Below are 11,018 nucleotides of genomic sequence, written 5' to 3'. Positions count from 1 at the left end.
CACTATTTAGCACTTACTCCATTCTGCTTGAATTACTGTTAGCTGTTAACACGTCTGTCTCCCTCTGTCATTAATTTATTCATTCAGCTGACAATTACTAAAAGTCCCCAAGGTGTCTGCAGGAGAAAGGGGCGACTGAAGAGAGTTAACCAATAAAAGGAAACAAACCTGGCCTCTTTCCTCCAGCAGCTCAGTCTTAGGGTGGGGGACGGGAGAGACAGATTTCTCTGGAGCTCTGTGGCAATTTGGCCCTGTGCCCTCAGGGCCTGGGCTCTAACAGAGGTGGAAGCACGGGATCCACCTGAGAACCGGGACTCGTTTCCTGCTGCCCTGTATCCTTCACTACCTGGTGCAACCATGGAGACAGCTGCTGTGTGTTAGGGCCTGGGTAAGTCAGTGTGAGTCTCTGCAAGCTTCAAATGCAAGTTTAAATTGAAAGCCTCGTTGACTATCCCGGGGAAGGGATTTCAGAGAGTCCTGGTTCAGTGTCCTGATAAAATTCACCCAGCATGCTAGTTAAAAATTCAGGTTTTGCCGGGAGCGGTGGCTGACGCCTATAATCCCAGCACCTTGGGAGGCCAAGGTGGGTGGATCACCTGACATCAGGAGTTCAAGACCAGCCTGGCCAACATGGTGAAACCCTGTCTCTACTAAAAACACAAAAATTACGGCCGGGCGCAGTGGCTCATGCCTGTAATCCCAGCACTTTGGGAGGCCAAGGCAAGCAGATCACGAAGTCAGGAGTTCCAGACCAGCCTGGCCAACATGGCAAAACCCCATCTCTATTAAAAATATAAAAGCCAGTGCGGTGGCATGCACCTGTAATCCCAGCTACTCGGCAGGCCAAGGCAGTAGAATTGCTTAAACCTGGGAGACAGAGGTTGCAGTGAGCCGAGTTTGCACCACTGTACTCCAGCCTGGGCAACATAGCAAGACTCCATCTCAAGAAACTAAAAATAAATTTTAAAAATACAAAAATTAGCTGGGCGTGGTGACAGCCGCCTGTAATCTCAGCTACTCAGGAGGCTGAGGCAGGAGAATTGCTTGAACCTGGGGTAGGGTGGGGTGGGGCGGAGGCTGCAGTGAGCCGAGATCTCGCCATTGCACTCCAGCCTGGGTGACAAGAGCAAAACTCTGTCTCAAAAAAAAAAAAAAAAAAATTAGGTTTGGCCTGGTGTAGTGGCTCACACCTGTAATCCCAGCATTTTGGGAGGCCGAGGCAAGAGGATCACTTGAGCCCACGGGTTTGAGACCAGCCTGGAAAACAAAGCAAGATCCCGCCTCTACAAACATTTTTTAAAAATTAGCCCCATGTGGTGATGCGTGCCTGTAGTCCTAGCTACTCAGGAGGGTAAAGTGGGAGGATTCCTTGAGCCCAGGCATTTGAGGCTGCAGTGAGCTATTACTGCACCACTGCACTCCAGCCTGAGTGACAGAGCGAGACCTTGTCTCAAAAAAAAAAAAAAAAAAAAAATTTCTCAGGCTCTTTTCCTAGGTTGAAGCCCAGGAATCTGGATGTAAAACTAGCTCTTCCTGTGTTACGTGTGTTGTCTGGTGATACGTGTGTCCTGCTCTTTTCTGAGTGTAAACTATATTTCACCATCTGAGAAGCCCTGAAGTGAGTGGGTTGGGGGTTAGCAGAGTGGCCTCCTCAACCCCGGGAAAGTGCTAGGTCTGAGGCGGAGAAGGCCTTATTCATATCTCTCAGTATCTCTCTTAGGGGTCAGTGAATGTTTGTGGAAGCCAAATGAACTAAGAATAAATGAGAAAGAACCCAACATTTCTCTGAAATATAAATGAATCCTGCTCCCAACTTTGGAACACGCAAAATACTGTTCTATTAGTATTTGATTTTTTTGATATTGTTTAGAGAGAGGACCTGGCTGTGTCACCTAGGCTGGAGTGCAGTGGCGCAATCACAGCACACTGCAGCCTCGAACTCCTGGGCTCAAGTGATCCTTGCGCCTCAGCCTCTCCATAGGATTACAGGTGTGTGCCGCCATGCCTAGCTAATTTTATTTTATTTTATTTTATTTTATTGTAGAGATGGGGTCTCACTATGTTGCCCAGCCTTGTCTCCAACTCCTGGCTTCAAGTGATCCTCCTGCCTTAGCCTCCCAAAGTGCTGGGATTATAAACATGAGCAACTACGCTTGACCATGTCCTATTCATACTTGTGTTCATTTGAAAGCATTCTGAAGTGGTACCATAAGGTGTTTGAGAGCTCATCTCTGGATGTGGGTTTTAATCCCTGTTCTTCGACTTGCTATTTGTGTGACTTTGGGCACATCATCTGATGGCTCCATGACTCAGTTTCCCCATTTGTTAAATGGACATGCTAATAATGGTACATATATGTATCAGAGGGCTGTTCTGAGGACTGAAAGGGTCTATATATGAAAAGTAGTTAATATCGTGTATTATGGCACACTAGTACTAGAATGGTGAGTACTGTGATTTGTGATCCCCTTTGCTTTTGTCTTGCAGTGAGAAGGTGGAGCCAGGCTTGGGTGGAAACAACCCCAGGAAGGGAAAAGGGACTCTCCTAGAGCCAGCCAGCCTCCCTGAATAAAAGAGGTTCAGAAAACCTGGGTGGGGCTCACGCTCCCTGAAACCAAGGAAGAAAAACCTCCCTATGGAGGGCAGAGCTCCGTATGCAGGCCACAGCTGGCCTTTCCTGGTTGGGAAGCTTCTGTGGCACCTGGTAACTCACTCCTGTGTGCATTTTTCCTCCTTTAGCCTCCTCAGTTTCACCATAGATTGAAGCCACACCCCGCAGAGTTGCTGAAAAGCCTCATGTGCTTGCTTTCCTGGGCAGTCAGGAGGGAGGAAACCAGAGAGCAAGACTGGGTCATTAAAAACCTCTGGAGGAGAGGACCTCGGGTAAGTCAGCATTTTCCTGCTTGGATTCAGGGTCCTCCCCTGAAAAAATGAAGGAACTGGGCATGTAGATGTGCCCAGTTATGCTCAGAACAAGAGGGAGGTGGGTTATGTGGCAGCTGAACTGAGATCAGAGGTGACCCAGGGAGTGGGGATGTATCGGGGACTCCCCTGCAATTCAAGGCATTTTCCTCCCAAAAGATTTGTGTCCAAAATTATGGTCCCATTTCACAGATAAGAAAATCAAGTCATAAAACAATTAAGCAACTAGGAGGTATGGAAATAAACGAAGCCCAAATGAAAATGAGCAAAGCCTATTGATTCAGAGCTTGCTATAGCAAGGGAGTCAGCTACCATCACTTGCCTTTGTCAGAGGACTCAAAGGTGGGCAGGGAAGTGGAGAAGCTTTGTGGTGGGAAAAGGGGAGGCTTTGGGTGTGCCCTGATTGGAGGCTGTTGACATCAGGAAGCTGTAGGTGGGCCTATTAGAAGCGGGACATCCTATGTGACTGGTTAGGGGAGCACATCTGGCTTCCTCCAATTGGTCCTAAGTTGCACACTGGGGCAAAAATTAGGATGTTGTTGGTCAAGTTCTGGGCATTTTGTCAGTTGTTGGTCAAGTTCTGGCCATTTTGGGCTGATTGCCGCAGACACTGTTTGGCTTCCTGGACTTGGTTGCCAATGGTGGGTCAGCTTTCTGAATTGGTTGCTACAGGTTGTGGGTTGGAGTTCTATTTTTAAATATAGTCTGGCCATTGCCCATTTGTATGTTCAGTCTCAGAGGTCTTCATGGCCCTGCACCCAAGCAACTATCTCTGTGGTGGCCTGCTGCTGCTGCAACACCTCATGTGACCGTGTTTGCTTAAACGAGGCCTCCCATGGAGGAGCTTTTCCTCCAAGGAACTCCTCCAGTAAAGCTGCATAGAGCTGGATGGCTCCCAGCTGGAAAGTGAAGGCCAGTGTTCCATCTGGCAGCTGTTTCTCCAGCTGCTGCTTCTACACAAAGGAGGTTTGCTTAAAGGGGTCAGCCTTGCCCACACCTGTGGGGAGTTGTTTTAAGGTGGTTGATTTCATCACTTTCCAGCTTCATGATCCTGAGCAAGCTGACTTGCTTCTCTGAGCCTCAGTGTGGAATGGTGGTACTGCAATGGCTACATGGAGAAAAGGAGGAACAATAGAGGTGTAGGTGAAAGGGACTCTGAATGCCGTGGAAGGGTTGGTGCCCAGGGGGGTTTCTGTTTTACCCACACCAGAATTCCCAAGCTACACCCGTCTCTTCTAGCCAGCTGTTTCTGGCTTCGGGGCATTCTCATCACTTCCAAGAGTCTGATTGGGCCCATGGGCCCCCTTTGCATCTGGTTTCCACATGTCTGCACCCACCGGCAGGGCAGGCAGGGCCACTATTGATTTCTGGCTTATTCCCCAGGAACTGGCTTTCCTTCCTTGGAAGGCAGGGGCAGTTTTTTGTTTGTTTGTTTTGTTTTGTTTTGAGATGGAGTTTCACTCTTGTTGCCCAGGCTGGAGTGCAATGGCACGATCTCAGCTCACTGCAACCTCTGCCTCCCGGGTTCAAGTGATTCTCCTGTCTCAGCCTCCCGAGTAGCTGGGATTACAGGCATGCGCCACCACACCCGGCTAATTTTGTATTTTTAGTAGAGATGGTTTCACCATGTTGGTCAGGCTGGTCTGGAACTTCTGACCTCAGGCGATCTGCCCACCTTCCAAAGTGCTGGGATTACAGGCGTGAGCCACTGCACCGGGCCTGATAGGGGCAGTTTTGATGCATGTGCAAAAGCTCTTCTGGGACTTCTCAGCCACTCCTGAGATTTTCTTCCCCTGCAAGATGGGAACCACACACAACTAGAAAGGCTGGGAGGGGTAGAAATGCACAGCTTCAGATCCCTCATCTGTATGATGGAGCTGCTTATGATGCTTACTGCCTATGGGTGTGGTGAAGAGTAACTGGGGCCTGTGGGCAAAGCACTCAGTACAGTGCCTGGAACATACTTAGTGCTCAGGAAAGGGGGACTGCTTCAATTTGCTTTGTGGCTGGGGTTATATTTACCCTAGAGATACTGGTCCTCTCAGACCTGAGTCCCTGGTCTAGACTGAAAAATGGAAGTGTTCTTATGGAGAGTTCCTGAAGACAATTACAAATACCCAAAACAAGTAATCTCCTCTCCCTTCCTAATTCATTCTTTCAACAAGTAGGTGAGGTTTTTGTTTGTTTTTATTTTTTGAGACAGGGTCTTGCTCTGTCACCCAGGCTGGAGTACAGTGGCACAATCATAGCTCACTGCAGCCTTGACCTCCTGGGCTCAAGTGATTCTCTGATCTCAGCCTCCCAAGTAGCTGGGACCATGCCTGGCAAAATTTCATTTTACTTTTTGTAGAGACAGGGTCTCCCTATGTTGCCCAGGCTGGTCTCAAACTCCTGGGATCAAGTGATCATCGTTCCTTGGCCCCCCAAAGTGTTGCGATTACAGGCATGAGCCACCATGCCCTGCCTCAACAAATAGCTTTGAGCCCCTATTGTGCATCAAGCTAGATACTGGGGATATAGAGGTGAACTGAACAGGTGTTCTGTGGAGCTTAGAGTCTAGTAGAAAGCAGTCAGCAAACACAGAGTCACATAAAAGTAGTATAAAATATGGCCAGGCGCGGTGGCTCACGCCTGTAATCCCAGCACTTCGGGAGGCTGAGGCGGGCAGATCACCTGAGGTCAGGAGTTTGAGACCAGCCTGGCCAACATGGTGAAACCCCATCTCTCCTAAAAAAAAAAAAAAAAAAAAAAAAAAATTAGCTGAGTGCACCTGTAATCCCAGCTACTCGGGAGGCTGAGGCAGGAGAATCACCTGACCCAGGAGGTGGAGGTTGCAGTGAGCCAAGATCATGCCATTGCACTCCAGCCTGGGCAACAAGAGCGAAACTCTGTCTCAAAAAAAAAAAAAAAAAAAGTATAAAATGTGATGAATGCCAGGAAGGAAAATGACTGCTCATAGAATCCAATTTTGGTCATTTGTGGGGTAGGTGGGAACAAGGTGGGGATATGCAAAAATAACCTTTAAACTGAGACCTAAAGAACAGAAAGATGAGAGCTCCCCTTGGCACACTTTCCCTTGTCTTGGTTTTTTCGATTCTCAGGTATTTCTGAAGCATCTACTCCAGGCCTTCCTCTGTCATAGGCACTGTGAGGGATATGAGAAAAATAACAGTACAAGGTCCCTGTCCCTAGCATGTCTGGGAGGCAAAGACATCCCAGGCCAAACTTACAAATGATGCAAGGCAATAGATAATGGCAAAAGAGGAAGAGGCAATTCAAAGCATAGCACATCAGGACTTCTGGGAGGGAAAGGCAAGGTCAGTAGGAGTTTCCTGGCCCTAGAGAATGAGAGGAGTTTGGACAGGCAAAGAGGAGGCAGAAGTGGGCCCTGGGAGAGAAGGGGCACATTGTGTTGGTGGAGGACAGAGAGGGTCAGTAGCTGGAGCATTGGGCCAAGCAATAGGAGATGAGTTAGAAGACAGCCAAGCTCTGGATGCCCTGCAGGCAATGGGGAGCTAGTGAATATTCTTGAGGAATTGAGGGAGTGGTATGTTGTTCTGAAGAGGTGACTCTCACAATGCATGAGGCATTGTGCATTGGAAAACTAGGCTGACCAGGAGATAATCTGCTTGGCTCACTGGGGTTCACCGAGAAGGCTGTTCAGGCCTCAGGTTAAAGTGTCAATCCTTTGGGAGAAGTAACCAGGATGATGTTATCACAGTGTCAGATCCTTTCCAGCTGTGACTTCAAACTGGTTCCTGTAAAAGAGACACATTGTAGGAATGTTTTAACAGGAAGAAGGGATGACAGCTGAGGAGCTAGGGCATAGGCCTCGCAGGGTTGCTGCAAAGAATTGAGGTGATAAACTTGAATTCCCACTCCAGTTTTGACAATAATTGACGTGTGGTTTTGGGCAAGCAACTTCTTAGCTCTTCATTTGCAAAGTGAGGTTAGGTAGCCTTAGGGCTTAGCCAAGAACTTGGCACACAGTAAGCACTTAATAAATAGTATTTTTATTTATTTCATCGTTAATAATTCATTAGTCCTTTCTAAGGATTAATCTGAGGTTCTCAAATGCTTTGAATCTCTCATCTCAGAATCTTGCCTTGTCCTTGGTATCTGGGCAAGATTCATGACTAGGTCTGGGCCTCTCTCAGATTCCTTTTTTTTTTTTTTTTTGAGACGGAGTCTCGCTCTGTTGCCAGGCTAGAGTGCTGTGGCGTGATCTCGGCTCACTGCAACCTCCAATTTCCTGGTTCAAGGGATTCTCCTGCCTCTGCCTCCCGAGTAGCTGTGATTACAGGCATGCACCACCACGCCCAGCTAACTTTCGTATTTTTAGTAGAGATGGGATTTCACTATGTTGGCTGGGATGGTCTCGATCTCCTGACCTCGTGATCCACCTGCCTTGGCCTCCCAAAGTGCTGGGATTACAGGCATGAGCCACCATGCCCAGCCAGATTCTCTGTTTTAAAATCCTGGGATATTTGCCTCTGGGCCATTCCTGAACTAACAACAAAAGCAGTCTGGAAGAAAAATGTCTTCATGATTTGAGAAGCTACCAAGAGCCAAGTTGAAGGTAATTTTTAACAAACAGGCATAATTCATTTCATAGATATAGCATTCCTAAAAAGGTGTGTGCAATATGGCATTTTCCTAAATAGAATTCCATTTTCAGCATCCTGGAGGAGTTCATTCTTTTAAGAAACTCTGGAAGGAAATCCTTTTAAATGTTGCATCTCGGATGTTGGGCCACGTGCAATTTCCCATGTGGGACAGGAAACCTGTCCTAGAAACAGCTGCTCCTCTGCTCACACACATCCATGTGTTCAGACTCACACGTGTGCAGTTTGCACTCACAGACACCCACAGGCACCTGGAAATGGTTCCTCTCCTGCTCACAGTGCCCTCACACTCTTGTCAATGTGAGTGCATGGACACTTATGTGTGCACACGCATGCGCTAACATGCACAGACACATGTACACATGCTCTTGTTGGCAGCCTTGTGTACTTCCAAAGGAGCTGCACACTCAGAGCAGAGCGCCAGGATCTGTTTCTCCAGGGAGCAGCTGTAGCTTATCCATTAAAACATAAAATCCAAGGCCAGAGTGGGGCCTCTGCTCACTTAGCCTGCAGAGAAAGCCCTGTATCCAGTATCTTTATTTGAAAATGTTCCCTCCAATCACTAGTGGAATAATGGATTCTGCCACAGATAACTTCTCCAAAAGCAAAGCCTGGTGGAAGGGTAGGTTTCCATTCTTCCTATCACAGGGTGTTTTTGAGTGCCTAGGGCAGTGTCCTAGGCAATATCTAGGCACGTAGCTACAGAGGGTACAATAATGAACAAGTCGATGTCCCTTCTGCTCCCACAGAGCTCATAGCTCATTGGGGATTGTTGGTCTCCTAATGCCATAACAAAAACCCACCAACTTAGAGCCTTAGAACAGCACCCATTTAAGGCTGGGCACGGTGGCTCCTGCCTGTAATCCCAGCACTTTGGGAGGCCGAGGCGGGCGGATCACGAGGGCAGGAGATCGAGACCATGTGGCTAACACCGTGAAACCCTATCTCTACTAAAAATACAAAAAGTTAGCCAGGTGTGGTGGCGGGCGCCTGTAGTCCCAGCTATTGGGAAGGCTGAGGCAGGAGAATGGCATGAACCAGGGAGGCGGAGCTTGCAGTGAGCCAAGATCGTGCCACCGCACTCCAGCCTAGGCGACAGAGCAAGACTCTGTCTCAAAAAAAAAAAAAAAAAAAAAACACCAAAAAAAACAGAACAGCACCCATTTAGTATTTCTCAGCTCTGTAGATGACAGGTCCAGGTCAGCTTGGCAGGTTTCTCTGCTCAGGCTTTTATAAGGCTGATATCAAGGTGGTAGCCGCTGGGATCTTCTCCAGGGCTCTGGGAAGAATCCACTTCCAAGGTCATTCAGTTGTTGCCAGAGTCCAGTTCCTTGTGATTGTAAGAGTGAGGTTCCTGGCTCCTTGCTGGCTGTCAGCTGGGGACCACTCTTAGCTCCTTGCATGTGGGCCCCTCCATCTCAGAGCCAATAGTGACCAGTCAAATCCTTCTCATGCTTGGAATCTCTCTGACTTCCCTTTCTATTGCCTCCAGGTGGAGGAAATTCTCTGCTTTTAAGAGCTCACATTATCAGATTAGATTGTGCCTGCCTGGATACTCAAGGATACTCTCCCTATTTTACTTTATGTATTTATTTTTTCCTTTCCTTTTCTTTTTTTTTTTTTTTGAGATGGAGTTTCACTCTTGTTGCCCAGGATGGAGAACAATGGCGTGATCTTGGCTCACTGCAACCTCTGCCTCCCAGGTTCAAGCAATTCTCCTGCCTCAGCCTCCCAAGTAGCTGGGATTACATGCATGCACCACCATACTCGGATAATTTTGTATTTTTAGTAGAGACGGGGGTTTCTCCATGTTGGTCAGGCTGGTCTCAAACTCCTGACCTCGGGTGATCCACCCACCTCGGCCTCCCAAAATGCTGGAATTACAGGTGTGAGCCACTGTGCCCAGCCTACTTGCCCTTTTTTATTTTATTTTTATTTTTATTTTTTTGGAGACAGAGTCTCACTCTGTCACCCAGGCTGGAGTGCAGTGGTGCGATCTCAGCTCACTGCAACCTCTGCTTCCCGGGTTCAAGCAATTCTCCTGCCTCAGCCTCCCAAGTAGCTGGGATTACAGGTGTGAGCCACCGTGCCCGGCCTACTCTCCGTATTTTAAAGTACAGAACTTTAATCACATCTGTGAAGTCCCTGTAGCCATATAACAAAACATCTTCACAGGTTCCAGGGACTGGAGCATGGTTGTCTTTTGGGAGCTTGGAAGGGGAGCTATTCTGTTTATCACAGGAATATAGAAAAGAAACGCAATTTTTTTTTTTTAAGGCAGAGTCTTACTCTGTTACCCGGGCTGGAGTGCAGTGGCACGATCTCTCCTCACTGCAACCTCTGCCTCTCAGGTTCAAGCGATTCTCCTGCCTCAGCCTCCCGAGTAGCTGGGATTATGCTGATAAGCCGGGCACAGTGGCTCACCCCTGTAATCTTAGCACTTTGGGAGGCTGAGTGGGGTGGATCACCTGAGGTCAGGAGTTTGAGACTAGCCTGGCCAACATGGTGAAACCCCATCTGTACTAAAAATACAAAAATTAGCCGAGCGTGGTGGTGGGCATCTGTAATCCCAGGTACTTGGAAGGCTGAGGCAGGAGGCAGGAGAATTGCTTGAACCCAGGAGGCGGAGGTTGCAGTGAGCTGAGATCACGCCATTGCACTCCAGCCTGGGGAACAAGAGTGAGACTCTATCTCAAAAAAAACAAAAAACAAAAAACAAAAACAAAAACCCAAACAAAAACAAACAAAAAATACACACTGATAAACCTTAATAAAGGGAGTAAAAAGTTGCAATGAGAGCATGTAGCAGAGACACCACACCCTTTTCAAGGAGATTGGTAAGGCAAGTATGGCTTCCTAAAGGTTAACATCTAAGCTGAAGTGTGAAGAATGGGCTCAGAGTCAAAGAGTTAATGCTCCCAGACAGCACTGTGCTTGCAGAAAGCTTGAGGGGACTGTGCCCTCAGGGCTATATTTGCCTTGGTGCCATCAGTTTAGGTCTGAATTTCTGAGCAGGGGCATCTTTTTTCTTTTTTATTACCCAAAGAAAATATTTTAGAGGCAGAGTCTCACTATGTTACCCTGTTTGGCCTCGAACTTGGGTTCAAGTAATCCTCCTCCTCAGTCACCTGAGCAGCTAGGAAGAGCAGTGGGGCCTGGTAGGCCAAGTTTATCAGCAGGACAAAGCAGGACAGCGTGGAGCTCCTGGTGCTTAGCGCCCCAGCAGTGGCCACTCTGCAGTGGGCAGAGTTCATGGTCCCTGCATTAAGTTCCCAACCTGCCACCCATTTCCTGTGGCACCAGGGAGAATTTGTGACCTTCTCTCATTTTGCTTCTGATGCTTCTCCTTTTTTATTTTTTATAGACACTGGTCTCACTATGTTGCTCAGGCTGGTCTCAAACTTCTGGGCTCAAGCAATCCTGCCTCGGCCTTCCAAAGTGCTGGGATTATAGGTGTGAGCCACGGCGCCC

The sequence above is a fragment of the Pan troglodytes genome, chromosome 8, assembly GCF_028858775.2.
Source record: "Pan troglodytes isolate AG18354 chromosome 8, NHGRI_mPanTro3-v2.0_pri, whole genome shotgun sequence".
In the NCBI taxonomy this organism is placed as follows: domain Eukaryota; kingdom Metazoa; phylum Chordata; class Mammalia; order Primates; family Hominidae; genus Pan; species Pan troglodytes.
Note: the sequence above shows the minus strand (reverse complement) of the source record.